The following is a 21047-nucleotide window of genomic DNA, read 5'->3' on the forward strand; positions in this document are numbered from 1 at the left end:
AAGCCTGAAGATGGCTCACCATCCTCAGTTGAACACTCAGGTGAATTCCATTGTAGTTCCTCTTCCGCTCCTCACTTGTTAAGCTGTAGGATTTTTTAAATTTTAAATTTATTTACTTTCTAAAACATTAAGAATATTTTTATTAACAATAACTGTACTATTTAAAGGGTACTGTGTGACATTTCAATGCATGTGCAGTATGTCTGCCATGAGAAGGTAATGACGCCCAGAGTGAAGAGAAAATGACGGCAGAACGGGAGGAAAATCTTGCCAAACGACTTGGCTCAACCCCACTGGTCTCTCCTACTTCCTTACCTAAAAGCCCCCTTCAGTTGGCCCTGCTTCAACATTGCCTAGTGTTGTGAAAGCTTTCCTTGAGATCTCTTCTGGAACCAATACACCGTTCAGGTATTAACTCTTCCTTTTCTTGCTCTTGCTCTTCTTCATCTTCCTATTATTTATTTATTTGTTATTTGAAAGCCAGAATTACAGAGGGAGAAGGGGAGAGAGTTCTTCCACCCTCTGGTTCCCTCACCAAATTGCTGCAATGGTGGGAGCTGGGTCATTCCAAAGCCAGGAACCAGGAACCCCTTCCAGATCTTCCCCAAAGGCTGTCTTACATTGCCCTCCCAGATGACTTAGCAGGAAGCTTAATTGGAAGTGGAGCAGCTGGGACTTGAACCAGTACCTGTATGGGATACTTACACCACAGCATCAGACCAAATCTCCTCAGAGAGGACTTTCCCAGTCACCCACAAGTGTGCATTCTCTCTCTCTCACACACACATACACACACAATCTTGTTCCTCCTGTGCCACCTTCTGAAAAAGTCTTATTTACTTATTTTGTTGCATCTTCTATTAGATTACAAGTTCGTCTTTTACCATGTTGTCCTATTTCGACAACATCTGATATACAATACAACTCCATGTTCTGATTCCACATTCATTAAGCAACTTTCAAATTCCAATCCAATCTCTTTAACAGACACTTGCAAGTCATATGAGATTCTGTGAATTCTTGCAGCAGGTCAACAATTGTTCTGCTGATGCTAAGACTTCAAAGGCATCAACCACAGTGTAGGACTCCAAATCCTACCCCAAGAATCTTCCAGTCTGGGAGCTCCTTTGCCTGGAAGAGAATATTCAGTGTTTTGCTGTCCTCTCTAGGCTCCTAAGCATTTTGCTTGGTCCTCATCTTCCATGGTCCTAATTTTTTAGTTTTTTTTTAAGTATTTTTATCAGAAAGGCAGTTTTACAGAGACCAGGAGAGACAGAAAGAAAGATCTTCCATCCACTTGTTCATTCCCCAAATGGCCATGATGGCCAGAGATGAGCTGATCTGAAGAGAGCCAGCAGCCAGGAGCATCTTCCAAGTCTCCTACATGGGTGCAGGGTTTCAAGGTTTTGGGGCATTCTCCACTGGTTTCCCAGGCCATAAGCAGAGAAATGGATGGGAAGCAGGGCAGCCAGGACATGAACCAGTGCTTCCATGGGATCTCTTGGTGCTTGCATGGGGAGAATAGCCAGCTAACAAATTTAGAAAATGATGCTGTTGATGTTCTTTTACCTGCATTCACAGTTTGCACATCCTTCCATCTTTGGGTGCAGACCCTTGATAAGGGGCTCAACTGCTGGGCAGTCACCTTTTTTGTTAGAATTTGTTTAATTTTTATTGGAAAGGCAAATATACAGAGAAAAGGAGATATAAAGATAAGGATCTGCTGTCCACGGGTTCACTCCCTCCCCAAGTGGCCACAACCAGTGGAGTTAAGCTGATCTGAGGCCAATATCCTTTTTCAGGTCTCCCACTCGGGTACAGGGTCTCAAGGTTTTGAGTCATCCTCTACTGCTTTCCCAGGCCACAAGCAGGGAGCTGGATGAGAAGTGGAGCAGCTGGGACACAAACTGGCACCCATATGGGATCCGGGAGATTGCAAGTTAAGGATTTTGCCATTGAGTAATTGTACCAGCCCCTGGCAGTCACCTTCTAATTAATTACCTTTTTACCTGTTAAACACACCAGCCTTATCTTACACCCAGGGTCGTATTTCTAGAGTCTTTCCACAGCACTGTCTTCCAGTGTGAATGGAGCATATGTGAGTGGAAGGATCTGACTATGCTTTTTTCTCCTTCTTTGTTTCCCAAACTTTCTCTGAATTGGTTACATTGCTTTATAGTTTAAATTTAATAAATTTATTTTATTTATTTACTTAGGTAGTTAAATGGCATAGTGACAGAGACAGACAAGAGACAGACATCTTCCATCTGTTGATTCAATCTGCAAGTACCACAACACCCAAGGATTGGACCAGGTTATTGGGCAGGTCCTCCTGTTCACATACACATATTACTGTAAAAAAAGGACTTACCTTCTGAGAACATTTATTATTTATATAGGCCTATAGGAAGAAGGAGCAAGTCACATTGAGGTCCAAATCAATCTCCCCATAGAGGAATTTGTGAATTTATGGAGTTAGACTAATCAGGGTAGAACTGAATGAAATGAAGCAACAGAACGTAATAGGTATGAAGAGATGAGGAGAGAGTCGTTTGGGCAAGTGCTTTAACAAATTAGGTCTTGGGGTCCTGTGTGATGGCTCAATGGCTAAATCCTCACCATACATGCACTGGAATCCCATTTGTGTGCCAGTTTGTGTCCCAGCTGCTTCACTTCCCAACTTTCTCCCTGCTTGTGACCTGGGAAATCAGTAGAGGACAGCCCAAAGCCTTGGGACCCTGTACCCATGTGGGAGACCTGGAAAAAACTCCTGACTCCTGCCTTCTGATTAACTAAGCTCCTGCCATGTGGCCACTTGGGGAGTGAACCAGCAGATGGAAGATCTTTCTCTTTGCATCTCTTTTCCTCTGTAAATCTGGCTTTCAAATAAAAAATAAATCTTAAAAAAAATTCTTTATATCCATTCTGCATTCAAAGATGGCTACTGAAATGTCATTGGAGGTGTATCAGTGACATGGTCATGAAACATGAAGTAACTGGTTGGTTGGTGGTCAGGCTGAATTGATCTGTGCAGATTCCAGTTGCAGCGCTGGCTCAGCCAGATCTGTGCAGTTGGGTCAGATACCCTGGAAAGGCAGCTCAGCAGTTATGATATATATATATATATGCAAAAGTAATGTAGGACTGCAAGTTACTATGCAACAGGAAGATAAAGAACTATTATGACTTGATTGTTAATATGTCAGGCAGCCATGGGATACTTGCTAAGCAAGAGGTGGAGGATTTTTTGGTTTATGTTTCACAGCCTAAAGCCAAAACCCAGGAACTCATTTAGGTCTTGCACAAAGCAGCAGGAGTCCAAGTATTTGGACCATTATTTGCTACCACCCATGCACATCAGCAGGAAGCCGGATTAGAAGTAGAGTCAAGCCTTGAGTCCAGGCACTCGGATGCAGTATATAGTCCTCCTAAGCAGTGGATTTACCTTGCTGTGCTACAATGCTTTCCACCCAAAGTTAGTTTTACAAGTTAACCCAAGCTGTTGCTAGTTCAATTGCTTATAAATAACCTTCCCAATTTTAGCCATTGCCTAGTAATTTCTAAGACCATCCAGGCCTGCTAAAATCTTGTGTGAGTTCCAGGGGCAAACCTTCTCCTTGGGCCACCATCTCACTGATTCATGCTTGCAGGTAACTGTTGGGAAACCTGTCACTTGTTAGTAACCCAATAACACCTGCAAGTGGGCAACACAGAAATTGCCCAGCCATTTCCTAATTGATTAGAGGTTACCAGTGTGGAAGGTCTTCTGCAGGTTGCTACCCAGATAAGGAGGAGCCCAGGGAATCTTTAAAAACACGAGATACTGGGACCCATGAAATGACTCAACTGACTAATCCTCTGCCTGCAAACACCAGCATCCCATAGGGGTGCCAGTTCATGACCCGGCTTCTCCACTTGCGATCCTGGAAAGACAGCAGAGGATGGCCCAAGTCCTTGGGACCCAACATCCACATGGAAGACCCGGAAGAAGCTCCTGGCTCCTGACTTCAGATCAGCTCAGCTTCAGCCGTTGTGGCCATTTGGAGTGTGAACCAACAGATGAAAGATCTTTCCTACCATCTCTCCTTCTCTCTGTAAATATGTCTTTGCAATAAAAGTGAATAAATAAATCTTAAAAATAAAAATAAAAAATCCTTGTAAAACCTTTGGTGTCTCTCTCTTAGGAGACACCCCACCTCCCGCTGTCTCCCAGGAGGAGCTTTCCCCTTCCTTTTCCTTTCCCTTTCCACGTTCACCTGGTTACTGCACCAATAAAACTTCTCTGTCTGCAATCAATTCCCAGCTGTTTTAATTCTATACTAAACTGAGGAAAGAATCCACAAAGTTTTGCTAATAACCCTTCCCCTGACAGGGGTTCTAAGAGGTTGAGGGCATGTGAAAGGGCAGGCCGTTACATCAGGGTGTGTCTACACATCACTCCATCTGCGTAGATTCAGTGTCATTCTTGGCCACAGAGACATTAAAGTTTTGCTTTTTGAAACTTTCTGGAAAGTTTTTGAAGGCTGATTGAACTTGCAAATGTATAACCCACAGATGTGGAGGTGGAGGCTGATTGTATCACTGTGTTATTATTGACTTATACTTTTTGTAAAATGTGTGCCCTTTAAGAAGTTGAAGGCGTTGTGAAAGGAAAATTTTTGTGGCTCCATAAAATGAAAAGGCATTTACCACAAATAGAAACTAACTACGAATAAAGCAACAAACATAACACTGTATCTTTAGTCAGAGTTTGAGACTGTCACTTGTTAAGGGGTGGGATCTTCTGCTAAAAGAATGATTAGCAAGTGTTAAGCACCTTTCCTCCCTAGTTTTAATCACAGTGATTGAAGGCAGTGAGTCATACTTCTTGGCAAGTCATTTGCACTTTGATGAAGTGGTCCTAGAGATAATCACTTTGCTGATTCCAAGTTGTACTGCAAGTTCAGGGATGGTGTGGGTGGGAGATTGTTTGCGCAAACCTTTGCAGGGGGTGGTGTATATTTGGATGAGCAGGTGTCTTCCTGAAGACAATATTAGGGCATCCTAACAACTCTGGCCCCACAGAGAGGGACCAAGTCCAAGCTTGGATCACTTGACTGTAGAATGGTCCGACTACAGTCCCACTCCTACTCGTAGGGATAGCGATGTAGGGAAAAGCATGCATTATTTCCCCTTTCTTTTATTGGAAAAGTTTATCAGAGACCAGCTGACAGAAAAAACAAAGCTTCTGCATGAGCAGGTGCCTGGAAAATCTTGCTTTTCCTTTTTAAGTTAGTCTTTATGGATTGCTACAGCTGCCATCACTAATTCCAGTGGAAGATGGATGCAAAGGGAAGGGCTCCATATTTGGTAGCAGGACACCTGTTATTTTTTTTGTTCAGTACTTTTTAGCTGTGGTATGTCATCCTCTAGCATTTGTCATTTCCCATTACGTCTTCCACCCCCACCCCGCATATGAACTTAACCTCTCTTATGTGGACCAGCCCCAGAGGGGCATTGTTAGCTCTTTCATAAGATGAGAGTACTTTATTACCTCCTGGAAGGCAGGGATCTGGACCAGTCCATTTTTGGTACGCCAAAATCCTATCAACTACAGAAAACCACTGTCCACTGACGCCTGCCTTTTCTAGACTTGAAGCAAGCCTCAACTGCTCCAGTGTTGGAGCCAGTGGCAGCCAATCTGACAGCTTGTGCTGTACAGACCACCAGCTGTACACAGTGAAGATGATGCTGGTGATGACACTTCACAGCAGCCCCACGTGTTAGTGTCGATGCTCAGTTCCACTGTTAAGAAGCAGAAGCTGGGGCCCCTGCGGCGTGGCATAGCAGCTAAAGTCCTCGCCTTGAACGCCCCGGGATCCCATATGGCGCTGGGTCTAATCCTAGCAGCTCCACTTCCCATCCAGCTCCCTGCTTGTGGCCTGGGAAAGCAGTCGAGGACAGCCCAAAGCTTTGGGACCCTGCACCCAGGTTTCCGGCTTCAGATCGGCGCAGCATCGACCGTTGCGGCTCACTTGGGGAGTGAATCATCGGACGGAAGATCTTCCTCTCTGTCTCTTCTCCTCTCTGTATATCTGACTTTGTAATAAAATGAATAAATCTTTAAAAAAAAAAAAAAGAAGCAGAAGCTGGTAGGCAGCAGAGTCACGTCATTTTCCTGCAGCACATTATCAAAAGTAGTGGCAAGGATTTGAACCCAGGCTGTCCAATGGGCTTGGCCCCAAAGAGGCTTAGGCATTTGGTGGTGACAGAAAGGTTCTGTATTTGGGTGGTTATTGGACTGTATACATTTGTCAAAATCCTTAGACCTTCACACCTGGGAAAGATACATTTTACTCCGTGTGACCTTTTAATAAACCGAATTTTAGCAACATTGGAAAACCAGAATGAAATCAAGAGGAAAACAGAAAAGGCGGAAGCTGGAGCAAGAGGCAGGAATGAGACTGTCCACAGAGCAGAGCAGCTTAAGCTGGAGACCAAGCGCATCCTGACCGGGGTGAACCCCTACACCACCCTGGGAGCCCCCACTTTCATATCTGTCTCCACAGCCTCAAAGAGAAGAACAGTAACTCCAAGGCAGCTTCTCTTTTCTTTCATGTGTGTCTCCTGTGACACCTGTTTCCTGGGCTGCTCCCCGTCCTTGGCTTTCATTGCTCTTGTAAACCATTGGCTGGGGACTGAGCTGAGGCTGAAGGACAGTTTACTCTCAACTCAGTTTCACTAGAGCACGTGCTGCGGAAACAGGACACGCAGTGAGCTGAGGTTGGTGGTGAGGAGTCAGCCCCTATGGATCTAAGCTAATGGACACCTGGGTGGATGGTCGCCAGCAGTAGTCTGGTAGGAACAGCAGGGAAAACATCCTGCCAGCATTGAGTGGAAAGCCTGGGATCCCCAGGCCAGCACCCAGATTTCCACTGTGTCCCCACATGGGGACAAGCCCAGCCTGTTTCTTTTGTCCTAAATTATGCTTCCACATTCTTTGCTGAGTTATCATTTTCAGGAGATCAAAGTGTTGGCTAACAGCAGAGTTGATCAATCAGCAAATGAATAAACGAGCTAATCTCTGGACACCCAGAATGCCCATGTCATTTGCCAGCTGAATGGTCTGTGTGACTTATGCAGTTTCCTTAGGCTTTGTAAAGGTTGCTGTCTTTCTAGGTAAAATGAAGATTCCACATAATACTGAAGGCAACTGAGAAATTACAGCACCAAGGCCAAGTCATTTGCTCACTCACTCAACAGATATTTCTCGGGGACTGTTTAGTTTTGAGCTCTTGGGTCAAAATCATCTGGGTGAACAAAACAGAAGAAAATAAATTGCCTGATGGTGGCAATCTCTTATAACTGCATATCTAAGTGTACAGCAAGCATGGGTCAGGAGTTGATAGAGCGATGGCAAGCAGAAGCCATGTCAAAGCGGCCCAGAGGCCCCAGAGGGTAGGGGGTGAGAAGGTCACATCTGGGCAGACACTCAAGGACAACAGCAAGGTCAGTCACATGGCCATCAAGTTGAGGGGATCCAAGTACAAGCAGCCAGGCCCCTAGGAGGGGGCAGACTTCCTCCTTCTGGAAGCAATAAGGCAGCCATTGTGTGGTCCTGTGCTCTGACTTCTATGTGAAAGGATTTCTCTGGCTGCTGGTACAGAGGAGACAAGGTGTGTTAGGTGGGCGTGCAGGGGAGTGAGGCCTGGTGAGAAATGGCCACTGCCTGCAGAAAGTGTGGACAGACAACCCATAGGATTTCCCAGGAGACTCCAGGTAGTGCCGCGGGGAGAAAGCAAGTGGCAAAGATGACTGCAAGGACTTGGACTTGAAATGAAGGATGAGGTTGCTTGGTACAATTGGCTAGGGACACAGGGATGGAGAAGAGCTTGGATTCAGGTTTTGAGAGATGGGCTTGGAGGGTGCAGTGCAAGAGCGGGGAGACAGTCTGTGAGAATAAGCCTGGGGTGCTCTGGTGATAAAAGCAGGAAAAGTAGAACAAAGCCAGGAGACTAGGCGAAATAAAGAGAGGAAATAGGGAGTTAGTGAATTGGATGTGCACGATTTCTTAGACTTGTAGGAGATGGTGAAGGAGAGACTTGGAGGGATTGGGGGATTTTTGCTGCAAAGAAGAGTACTGATGAATAGTGGCTAAAGAGAGCTAAAATAAAAGGCTTCATTTATTTAAGATTTATTTATTTGTGGGCCAGTGCTGTGGCTCAATAGGTTAATCCTCCACTTGTAAAGGCCAGCATCTATATGGGTGTTGGTTCATGTCCCAGCTGCTCCAGTTCCCATCCATCTTCCTGCTTGTGGCCTGGGAAACAGTGGAGGACGGCCCATGTCCTCGGGACCCTGCACACATGTGGGAGACCCAGAAGAAGCTTCTGGCTCCTGGCTTCGGATCAGCTCAGCTCTAGTTAATGTGGCTGCTTGGGATATAAACCAGTAGATGGAAGGTCTTTCTGTTTTTCCTTCTTTCTGTACACCTACCTTTCAAATTAAATGAACGAACGAATGCATCTTTAAAACAAATAAATAATTACATTACAATTCACATCATAAAAAAAGAAATTTATATGTCTGAAAGGCAGAGCAAGTGGGATGAAGAAAGACCTTCGGTCTGCTGGTTTACTTCCCAAATGGCTGCCATAGCCATGCCTAGAATAAGCAGAAGCCAGGAGTAGGGAACTCCAACCAGGTGTCCCAAGTACATGACGGGGACCCAAGCGCTCGGGCCGTCTTCCTCTGCTTTCCCAGGCATATTAGCAGTACGCTGGGTCAGAAGCAGAGCAGTCAGGACTGGGATGGACCCTAGATATGGCATCCGCACTGGCGCCCTCCACTGGAGTTATGATGGTATGCTCAGAGGATTGATCTGTTGAGACTGTGCAGGGAGGGCAGTATCTTAGCGGAGAGGGAAGGGGGTAGGATTCTGTGGCCTTGGAGTGGAGCATAGATACTCTGTGGGCTGAACAGCAATAGGCCCTGCGGCACCTGTCTTGGTGGATGCAGGTCACATGGTTTCCATAGCAATGACACTGTCGTGACTGCAGCAGCCGGCAATGGCACACAAAGGAACGGGTGAGGCTGTGGGTCACAACAGTTCGAATTAGCAGCACCCAGTGATAGAATTTTATAAAATATTTTCTTTTGATGCAAAAGTGGGCAGGGACTGGATTTGGTCCAGGGTCATGGTAAGTCATTCCCTGTGAGAGACAGAAAGTTAACGTGGATGGGATGAATAAGTTGGATATGTGTGGTAGGGAGGGGAGTGGAAATTCTCCCGAGGATTCCAGTGTCCGCAGTGGAGGAGGAACCCGAGGCCAAACCTGAAGGAGAAGGTTAAGAAAATGTGAAGAGATCCAGCATGGTGGCACACAGGGCTAAACTGCCACTGCTTGCAGTGCCACATCTCAAATCAGGATGCTGGTTCTGGTCCTGACTGCTCAGCTTCTTCTCCAGTTCCTGCTAGTGCTCCTGGGAGATTAGCAGTTAGCTTCAGCCTGGTCCAGCCCTAGCTCTAGACGGAGTAAAACAAAATAAAATACATAATAAAGAAATCGAAAGGGAGAAGCACAGGCATACCGGGTGAGTGTGAGTTACTGAGGGAAATGGAAGTGGGGCATATCACCAGGCCAAGACCCCTCCGCTGACTGCAGTCAGGAGTTAACAGGAGACCTGTCCAGTGGAGGGCGCTCTTCAACCACTGTCAGCTGCTCAGAGCAGGCCAGAGCTATCAGAGTTGGGCTGCAGCCTCAGCTGCGGTTTGGTCAAGGGGATTTTGAAGCAGAGGAGGCTGAGGAAATAGAGTTAATATGAGTATATGAGAGCAATTAAGATGATTGTAGGGTTTCCACATTCAGCAAAAACAAAACTGTATTTTAAGACATTCATGGAAAGTGGAATTAAATGATACGCTTATTTTGCTGCAAGGAACTTTTGCAATCTATGCTTATGTGAGTCTTCAAAAAGTTAGTGGGGGATAGGCATAAGATGCACCTGTTAAGATGCTGTTTGGTATGCCTTGAGTGCCTGAGTTCATGTTCCCACTTCCCTTGCAGCTTTTCACTAATGCACTTCTTTTTTGTGTGTGTGTGTGTTCAAAATCTTTCTTTTTTAATTATTTTGCATTATGTGACAGTTTCATAGGCTCTGGGATTCCCCCATACTCCTCCCCATGCCCCTCCCCCACGGTGGAGCGCCCACCCCAGTCTCGCCACTCCCAGCTTGATGAGGTCGTTGCAGAGTTCACTGGTTGACACTGTCCATCATGAAGTCTTCATTCGCCCATTTTTCACTGCCAACATATATCTGAGATGGTTGATTGACCCGCTCTGTCCTCTGTCTTTTCTTGGCTAGGGTTCTGAGTCCAGCTGTTCATCGCCTCAATCAGCTTGTAGTTGCAGTTCCTGGGCTGGTTCTGTTTTCGGACTTGAGTTGCACTGGAACCAGTGGGTGTTGCAGACCAGGTTGGTTCTGCCCAGCACGCACTCGGCACTTGCATCAGCCAGTGGGGGCTGCAGCCTAGTCGGGGCAACCTACAACGATCCCCACCAGGCCCGTCCCCTATCCTGGTTTACCTGTGTGCATAGCAGACTAGTCCAGTCTGTCTCACATCCCGTTTAGCTCTTGTATTTGTCCCTGGGTTTGTTTTTTTTTTTTTTTTTAAGATTTATTTTATTTTTATTACAAAGTCAGATATACTGAGAGGAGGAGAGAGGAAGTGGAGCTGCTGGGATTAGAACCAGCGGCCATATGGGATCAAGGCGAGGACCTTAGCCACTAGGCCACGCCGCCAAGCCCTGTCCCTGGGTTTTAAAGCTTAGTTCTAACCCACCAACTCAGCCATCCAGCCCCCACAGATGTTGTTGAGTTCTTTTCTCTCTAACCACCCCGGGCCCCTTCCATGTTATCATGTCCTCCCGCGGGAGTAGTGATCCAGGAGGGGGGAACCCATTGTTTCCCTCCTGGATCTCTCTCTGTCCTGATTTATGCACTCTTTGGGTGGTTCTGCAATTCGACTTAACAGAATTGGCCCCCAGAGCCATCATCTGCCAGCTGGTGTTGCGTCTAAGTCCTTATTCATCCATCCATCCTAATTTATGCTTGCCCCAGCAGGGGATAATTTGCTCTACCTGGCTTTTCCCTGGCCTAGTTGCCATGCGGCGCTCAGGTGTTGTAGCCCTGCTTAGTGTGGTCTGTCCCCAACCCAGCCCACGCTCTCCAGTAGGGGTAGCTGTCTGGCCAGGGGACCAGCCCCTAAATCCCCATGCTGGTTCTGCCCTTCCCGGTTCTCACGTGTGCTGGGTGGGCGCTGCATTCAAATCTAGTACCGGCAACCTCGCCCTGGCATTCCACATTGTACGCTGGTTTTGTCGCGACCAAAACCGGCCCAGCCCACACTCTGTTCTGGTGCCTGGATTAGCCAGTGGATGACGCGCACTGACCCAGCCTGGTCCGCCCCCGTCCTGTGCCAAATGCATGCCCGTGGGGAATTTTCCATGGCCTATTCTGGGCTGTTTCCTATCGTACTTCTTGCGTTAACCTGGAGGGTCTGTATCTTACCAGAGGAATTGCCCAGGCACCTCCCTCTGAGCCTCTCCCATTGCCAAGTTATGCGCATACCAGGGGGTTTTTGAGCCAACTTTTCTCAGTTCACCTCCTGTCCAAGCAGGAACAGTGGCTTAACCTGGTTGGCTTTCACCCCATTCTGATTCTTGTTGTAGGATGTCCCAGCCCAGCCATGGCTCGTCCACACCCACACACAGTTCACAAGTGGCTCAGTAGGGGGTCGAGACCCAGCCCAGCCAGCCTCATGTCTACCTTGGCCATCCAGGACACAAGACAGTGCTACTAAGGCACTTCTTTGGGGCCACAAGGGATGGCTTAGGTAGCTTGGCCCCTGCCCCCAAGTGGAAGGCTAAGAATTCTGGGCTCTGGGCTTTGGGCTAATTCAGCCCAAGACATTTTAGGGAGTTTACCTGTGGACAAGAACTCTTTGTTTTTCTTTTTTTTTTTTTTAAAGATTTATTTTATTTTTTATTACAAAGTCAGATACACTGAGAGGAGGAGAGACAGAGAGAAAGTGGAGCTGCCGGGATTAGAACCAGTGGCCATATGGGATCAAGGCGAGGACCTTAGCCACTAGGCCACGCCGCCAAGCCCACGAACTCTTTGTTTTTCAAATACACACGTGCATACATACGTACACACACACATAGAAATTACGGGAAAAAAAAGACATGCTCTAGTGTTAGGTGACATGAAAACTGCAGGGACTGGAAAAGTCTTTTTAAGTGCTGAAATGTTAGGCTAGCAGATTTAGGACCACTGGTTTAGTCCTCTTCTGTCCTGCCGTCAGAATAACAAAATAAACCAGATCAATCCATCTCCATTGCATTTGGTATATGTTAATAAGAAAGTGTTTAAAGTACTTGAAGCGCCTTCCTCTCCTAGTCACGGAGCCTTTTATTTGAGCATTGCAGCTACGACATGCCAGGTAAATGACTCTTGGTCTCATTGTTCATATGCTTAAGTCATGTGTGCCTACAGGTGACTGGATTGTGAGCGCGTTCTCTCTCTTTTACTGTGTGCTAGGTCACATAAACTGGGATTGCATAAATTACATAAATTCTTTTTCAAATTTCCTAATCTAAAATATTTGAGGATGTGATTTTTGCTTTGTAAAATGAGTATAATTAAATGGAATGACAAAGGGAGGCCTGAGCTCTTAAAATATGCCTTAATGATGTGTGCTTGGTGCTGTAAGGTGGGCTAAGGAGAAGCCAGGGGAGCTGCCAAGGTGGGCAAGTGGATGGGGCCAGAGCACACACTACTCCCTCCCCAGGGACTCCACGCTCCCTGTGAGCCTTCTCCGGCACAGGGATCACCGCTCCTGGGATTTTTTTAAAGATTTATTTTTTAAAGATTTACTTAATTTTATTGAAAAGTCAAATATACAGAAAGGAAGATCTTCCATCTGTTAATTCACTCCCCAAGTGGCCTCAATGTTTGGAGCTGTGTCAATCCGAAGTCAGGAGCAAGAAGCCTCTTCCGGTTCTCCTGTGTGGATGCAGGGTTCCAAGGCTTTGGGCTGTGCTTGACTCCTTTCCTAGGCCACAGGCAGGAAGCTGGATGGGAAGTGGAACAGCTGGGATTAGAACAGGCGCCCACATGGGATCCCTGCATGTGCAAGGTGAGGATTTTATCTGCTAGGCTACTGCGCTGGTCCAGCTCCTGGGATTTTTGAGACCAACTCAATCACAGGGAGGTGTGCAGGAGGCTGAAGAACAGTCAGGTGTTCAAATGAACATCACTCCCTCTGCAGCAGATGTGGCTACTTCTCAAGAAACAGTAAAATCGGGCCCAGTGCAATGGTTCAGGCTAATTCTTTACTTCCAAGTGCCAGGATCCCATATGGGTACCGGTTCATGTTCCAGGTATTCCACTTCCCATCCAGCCCCCTGCTTGTGGCCCGGGACAGTGGTAGAGTGTGGCCCAAAACCTTGGGACCTGCACGTGTGTGGGAGACTCAGAATAAGCTCCTGGCTGCAGATTAACTCATTTCTGGCCATTGTGGCCACTTGGGGAATAAACCAATGGAAGGAAGATATTTCTGTCTCTCCTTCTCTCTGTAATTCTGCCTTTTCAATGAATCTTTGAAAAAAAATAAAGGAATGGAGGAAAGAAGAGAGAGAGAGAGAGAGAAAGAAAGAAAGAAAGAAAGAAGAAGGAGAGAGGGAGGGAGGGAGGGGGGGAGGAAAGAAAGAAAGAAAGAAAGAAAGAAAGAAAGAAAGAAAGAAAGAAAGAAAGAAAGAAAGAAAGAAAGAAAGAAAGAAAGAAAGATCCCTCTTGGCATCTAACAGGGATGGAAAGTGAGCATTGTCCTTCGTTTCCTTGTAACAGTGCTGTGGGCACCGTTAGAAGATGTGAGTGCTGACAATGCTGCAGACTCAGCGGGAACGCAGGGACCCAGGCGCCTCCCTGGAAATCCTGCTGTGGGTGAAGCCAAGCCCAGCTGAAGGCAGTGGGTGAAAGTTCCCCACTGGGAGGCCAAGTGTTTGTGTGCAGCTGTGTCCTCAGTTCCCCCAGCACTCTTGGCACGGTGCAGAGATCAGTAAATATTTTCCCAGTGAACAAGTCAGAGAACAGTGAAAGAGAATCTTTGGACTCTCCCAGGGTAGCTTGGGCTGCTCACCCAGATGTGTGGCCTGAGGCCAGGAGTGGCTCTGACTTGAGTTCCTCGTGGGAATGAGTTTTGGCCAACATGGCCACAGCTTCTGCAAAGATGAAGCAGCAGAGCTGCTGGCCCTCAGGAGGGAGGCCCGTTCCTGCGACTAACACGGAAGTGAGGCAGTGACCGCATGACGCGCGCTGATCCTTGATACAGCTTTAGGCTTTTTGTGTTAAAGGAAACTCTCTGGTTCAGTTTATTGCCTTTTTCCCCCCTTTCTTTTAGAAAGGCAGATTTATGGAAAAGGTGAGACAAAGATCTTCCATTCACTGGTTCGCTCCCCAAATAGCTGCAATGGCCAGAGCTGAGCTGATGTGAAGCCAGGAGCCAGGAGCTTCTTTCAGATCTCCCACGTGGGTGCAGGGTATAAAGGCTTTGGGTTATCCTCGACTGCTTTTCCAGGCCACAAACAGGGCGCTGGATAGGAAGTAGAGCAACTGGGACTTGAACCGGTGCCCATGTGGATCATGGCGCTTGCAGGGCAGGATTTAGCCACTGGGCATCATGCTGAGTCCTACTGTTTACTTTCTATGTTATGCTAATTCATACAGAATATACTTTTACATACAGTATCTTATCAGACTCTATAAAAAAAATCCTTTGAGATAGGAAGAAAAAGTGACAGATATGCCAAAAACTCAACAAAAGCAGGCTAAAGAATGATCTCAGACTTCAAACCTAAATAACCCGATTTTCGCAAAGTTCATCTCAACCTTCCAGCCAGAGCCAGGGTTTTCTCAACGGTGGTGACGTCTAGCTTTGGGGCTATCATGGTGTTGATTTTTCCAAAGTTCATCTTTCCACACTATTGGAATCCTTCTCTGTTGATTTCAGCCGCTTGACGCTGGATCAAGAATCTGCCGCCTTGCACAGGGCCCGCCTGACTTTGTAACCTTGTCCAAGGGAGTGCTCCGTGCCACGCCTGGGCAAAGCCCACACAGCAGCCCCAGACAATGCTTGGTGCATCCGCTGCAGCCTGACCCTGAGATTGCTAACAGATGCAATGGCTCTCATTTCACTCCCTCCAAGGTCACTGCTGATGTGAGCTGCTGGCTCTCTGCCTAGAAAACTCTCTTGGGAAGTGAATTCTCCCCGTTCATTTAGTCAATAAAGATCTATGGAGGGCCTGCTGTATCTGAGTCCTAAGTGTTGGGCTGCTATCATTGAACCAAATAGAGACCTCCTCTATGGAGTTGGCCCTGCAGTGTGAAAAACTCAAGAGTTCCTACTGAGCATAGAATCTTTCAGAAGGTGATAACCTGCGAGGGGCCAGCGAAGAGAGGGGCAGGGGGACTGGGTGTGGCAGAATGGGAACTGTTAGTAGACACCACTTCAATGAGACAGCCACGTGGCCGGAGATGAGGGACTGTGAGCAGGGTGGCTGTGTGGCTGTCAGGGGCAGAACAGTGTGGGGAGCTCCCGTAGCGCCAGGGTGCCTGGACAGAGAGGCAGGGCCGTGGGGAGCAGGAGGCAAGATGGCAGATCTGGTCTACCTCCAGCAGCGTGTTGCCCCTGAGCACTTACGAAGGCAGCTAGTTCCTGCTGAGCTCTGCTGTGAGATGAAATGTCACAAAGCTTTCAATCACTGTGAATGACAATAAACATGAAATCCCTCAATAGCTATTTTCATACCATGCTGAAATATTTTCTTTGATTTTAGCTTTTTTGTTGTTTGTTTATTTTATTGGAAAGGCAGAGGTACAGAGAGGACAGACAGGAGGAGATCTTATATCAGCTTGTCCACAGGACCAGAAATGGAGCAGCTTGGATTCGAACCTGGTACCTATTTGGGATGATGGTGCCACAGGCAGGCGGAGGCTTAGACTACTACGCAACAGCACCAACCCTAATATTCTATTTTCTTAAGATTTATTTCTTTTACTTGGAAAGTCAGAGGCTGCTTGTGCTCCGTGAAACAGGGCGCAAGATCGGGTGCAAGGTGAACAGCATGAGCCCCGCTGAGAAAGTGCAAAGCGTGAACTAGTTGCCTTGCGGAGTGGGCGCGCAGGGACTGAGGAAATGAGCAGAGCAAGGTGTTCATGTTCATGGTTTTGAAGCGAAGACCCAAGCGCTTTAGTGTGTACAAAAGGAGCGATCTTCATGACTGACCAGAGTTGATTCAAATATTTGCTGAGTGCTCCCTCTTATCACAGCAGAAATGTAATAACACTGTTGTTGAGTCTCACAGTGGCTAACTAAGCTTGCGCCACTTAGTAGGAAACCTTGCTGCTCTTGCCCTGTCCCCTGTCGGCCCAGTGGGGCACCATGGCTGAGGCCCACTAAAAGACAGGACTGCCACCTGGCGGCCAGTCCCTGCTGCTGCAGCTCTTCCGGGGCAGCTGGCTGGTTTTTGTAGGGACTGTTAGCTCTGCATTCCTCTCCACCCCACATTCTTTTTTTTTTTTTTAAGACTTATTTATTTTTATTGCAAAGTCAGACATACAGAGAGGAGAGACAGAGAGGAAGAACTTCCATCCGTTGATTCACTCCCCAAGTGAGCACAACAGCCGGTGCTGTGCCAATCCAGAGCCAGGAGCCAGGAACTTCCTCCAGGTCTCCCACGCAGGTGCAGGGTCCCAAAGCCTTGGGCCATCCTCGACTGCTTTCCCAGGCCACAAGCAGGGAGCTGGATGGGAAGCAGGACTGCCAGGATTAGAACCGGAGCCCATATGGGATCCCAGCGTGCTCAAGGCGAGGACTTTAGCCACTAGGTCATCGTGCTGGGCCCTCCACCCTACCTTCTTATTCTCAATAACAAACAAACTGATGAAGTGCTCCATCTTAGCAGACAACAAAGATGTCAAAATTTCCCCCTAAGAACTAATGAAGTGAAATAGTAACTGAATTGCAAGTATCTGAGAGAAACCAACACAGAATAGTTTAAGTCTAAGGGTCTGTACCTGCCTTCCCCTACATCTTATCAAATACATAGGAAGCCACTGAGCATGCGTTCTGTGCTGTTCTGTTACATTCAGATCAGATGGTAAGAATCCACAGTACCTCAGGCCTCAGGTTCTGAATATGCTTAAATCTGGTTAATACCCATTCGTTCATTCTCAGAAATCTTTATCTATCTATCTATCTATCATCTATCTATCTACTTGAAAGGTAGAGTGAAAGAGAGAGAGAGAGCGAGCAAGCAGGTGCAGGGCAAAGTGAAAGGGAGAGGGTGAAAGAGAGATCTTCCATCCACTAACTCTCCAAATGGCTGTAACTCCATCCGGGTCTCCCACATGGGTACTGGGCCCCAGGCATGTGGACTGTCCTCTGCTGTTTACCCAGGTATATTGTCAGGGACTGGATTGGAAGTGGAATAACTGGGACTGGAACCAAGACTCCAATATGAGATGCTCGCATCACAAATGAAGGCTTAACCTGATGTGCCACAGCACCAACCACTGTTTTCGGCATCTTGTCTTTAAAAAGTAAATTAATTGGGGCTGTTGCAATGGCTCAGTTGGCGAATCCTTACCTATCATCACCAACATCTCATATCAGTGTTGGTTCATGTCTTGGCTGCCCCACTTCCTTTCTAGCTCCTTGCTTGTGGCTTGGGAAAGCAGTCAAGGATGACCCAAAGCCTTGGGACCCTGCTTCCATGTGGGAGATCTGGAGGAGGCTCCTGGTTTCTGGCTTCAGATCAACTCAGCTCTGACCATTGAGGCTGCTTAGGGAGTGAACGAGTGGGTGTAAGATCTTTCTCTCCTTCTCTCTGTTAATCTGCCTTTCCACAGAGCCAGGAACATGCTGCAAATGGGCCTGAGAGTGGTCCAACCTGTTATGATTTCTACATCCTCTGATGGCCCAGATGAGCTGTCATGTCCGTTGGGCATACCGACCACTGCACAGGCACCAGCAACTGAGGAGGCCCATACCTGACCCATGCACATTGTGATTTTTTCTGTGGCCAACAAAAAGAGGGGAGATGTAAACAAGCATTTAATATTCCCAGTCCTGGATTTTGCATGTGCCAGTGCAAGCTGCTGCCCAGACTGACACAGGAGGTCTCCAGGCCTTGCACTCATTGGTGGTTCTACAGTGTATGCCAGAGACTCGAAATATTTGATCCATCATCTGCTACCTCCTAGGATGCCCATTAGCAGAACACTTGATCAGAAGCAGCAGGGGTGGGAACCAGGCAGTGGGACATAGGCATCCCAAGTGGTGACTTAACGCGCAGTGTTACAACACCTGCCCCAGATTTTACTGAAACATCAGCTGGGCTACCAGACAGCAAAACCCAGAAGGCACAAAGCAGCAAAGGGAAAGTATTTTTCAGGTATTTCTCTTTCTACTTAAGTCATACCTATATATAAATTCAAGTAGTAAAAACAGCCTCTGATACAAAAGCATAAACAACTGATCTGCTTTTTCTTACTTCCCAGTGTTGGACCCAAACAAAACTCCCCTTTGCTCCTTAACGTATTTCTTAGTATGTTTCTCCATGTTTCTGCATAAATGCTTATTTAAATCTCTCCTTTTCCTGTTGGATACTTTTCCCAAATGTGTAACCCTCCTTGACTGTCTATTCATATCAAATAATAGTCATTTAAAAAAACATGTATTTTATTTTTATTTGAAAGACAGAATTACAGAAAGAAGGATTGACACAGAGAGAGAGAGAGAGAGAGAGAGAGAGAGAGAGAGAGAGAGAGAGAGAGAGCGCCCTTCTATCTGCTGTTTCACTCCCCAAATGGCCGCAATGATTGGTGCAGGGCTAGTTTAAAGCCAGGAGCTTCTTCTGGATCTCCCAATGTGGGTACAAGGGCCCAAGCACTAGGACCATTCTCCATTGCTTTTCCAGGTGCATCAGCAGGGAGCTGGATCAGAAATGGCCCAGCTGGGCCTTGAACCAGTGTCCATACAGGCCAGGGCTTTAGGTGGCTTAATCTGCTATGCCACAGTGCTAGTCCCACTGCTGATCTTTTGAGGACAGGATGGGGAGAGTGTTGAGACCCACATAGGTCATAAGTAGACTCTGGTCATGCCAGTTTCAGTCTGATGCTTGTCCTAATCTTCCTTGTTCTCTAGCTCCCAAATTCCAAGCTTCTGGCAATCCAAAACTTTGGCTATTCAGTCTTTTGAGAGAATAGTCTCAGCTCTCTGTTGGGCTGAAGAGAGATTGTTGCCTGATGAGTGGTTGGGAGAGAATGACCCAACTGTTCCATTGTTCAACATTCAAGCAGTTATTCCAAGTCTGGAATCTCCAGGTGCTAAGGCTGTGAGCCACTTGACTTTCTACCTCCATGTGGGCCCTAACTTCCTGCTGGCTAACGTGGTTCTCCTGACATCTACCTTGTCTTCCAAAAAAAATCAGTGAATTCTCTATCAGCTTCTCCTACACATCTCCCCCTCCCCACCTCTGATCTCTTTCCCTCCTTCCCCCTCCTTCTCTTTCTTTCTCTCTTCTTTTCTCTCTTTCTCCCTCTAACACTGGTTAAAATTCCTTTAAAATTACTCAGGTAGGACTTTGTGGGAAATATGTGTTTGTGGGTTATATGCCACTTTGAACCAAAAGTTCAAAATAGTTAAGTCTCTACAGGGATGGATTTTATCTGGGGAGGGGCTCAGGTGGGGCTTGGGAAAGGGGGGCTTCAGGGCAGCTTGAGGGTCGGGAACCCCTGGGCCAAACTGAGACAGGTGCAGCCCAAGCACCTACAGAGAAGACATCAGTGAGGCTGGGCCCTTGAGAGACCCTCCTGGCCTTGCTCTGGGTGGTCCTACAAGGGCCATCACATCCGCGAGTCAATTCAGTGTCTGCTTTTCCAAAACTAAAGTAGAGGGACCAAAGAGCAACCCAAGAGCTTCCCACCTGACCTTTACAGCCCTCTCCTCCTCTAATCACTTTGTTTTCCTCCTAATTATTGCAAAGTCTATAATAGAACTGGAGGTCATTTCATTTTCTGAAGACATACGCTACCAGGCTTGATCTCACATGAAGACTCCTTCATATTCAGGAAAAAACCCTCCAGATATTTGCTGCCATGAGAAACTGTCACATAAAAATCATGTGATCAGAAGAACCTTAAGATGTTGAGACTATATTACTGAACCTTAAAGTGAAAATGTGTATAGAAAGGATTTCAGACTCATTCTCAACTCTTTGGGAATGGGATGATCAGAAAGACGGAGGTGGAGATGGCCCCTGTTGTTCTCTGATCCTGCATTGCCTGGCTGTGAGCTGAGGTCCTCAACTTGTTTGTAAAATTGCTCAATTCCTTGCCTTGCCCTCCTTTGAAGGCTGTTGTAAAGTCAGATGAAAATATTCCTTAATTGCCTGCTATGCTGGCGTGTTTATAGTTAAGTTGATGGAATTCGCTGGGAACTCTGCAAAGTGCTACTTGGAATGTGGAGTTAAAAGCAGTACAGTTCCTGGCCTTACGAAACACACAATTTGGCAACATCTCTTTAGAGAAAAGGAGAAAACAACAAAGACAAAAATCTAGCTCTCTTTTCAGCATTGGAATTTACTTCTCAAGCTTGAAACAGTACAATGCGTGCTTCTCTGGCTCAGAACTGTTGTCCCTGTTCTTTGGTGTTTCCCTTTGCTTGTGTAATGCACGTGATGGACTCCATTGTACTTCCAATGAAGACTTGGAAAGCTTTTCTGCAGGGAAAAGGACTCCAACGTCTGCTGACAAATGCAAGGCAGTGTGGAACCAACCTTCTATGTGGTCAAACATGTGACAGGCTTTCTGTTAGCAGACATCTTGGGCAGTGGTCTGAGCCAGCCCATGGCTTCAGGTAGGGAAAAATGTTGTCATCCCATGTTGCCAGGGAAACTGTGCTAGCACCCAGAGAGGTAAAGAACCCTGTCAATCACACAGCA

The sequence above is a fragment of the Ochotona princeps genome, chromosome 1, assembly GCF_030435755.1.
Source record: "Ochotona princeps isolate mOchPri1 chromosome 1, mOchPri1.hap1, whole genome shotgun sequence".
NCBI classification, from domain to species: domain Eukaryota; kingdom Metazoa; phylum Chordata; class Mammalia; order Lagomorpha; family Ochotonidae; genus Ochotona; species Ochotona princeps.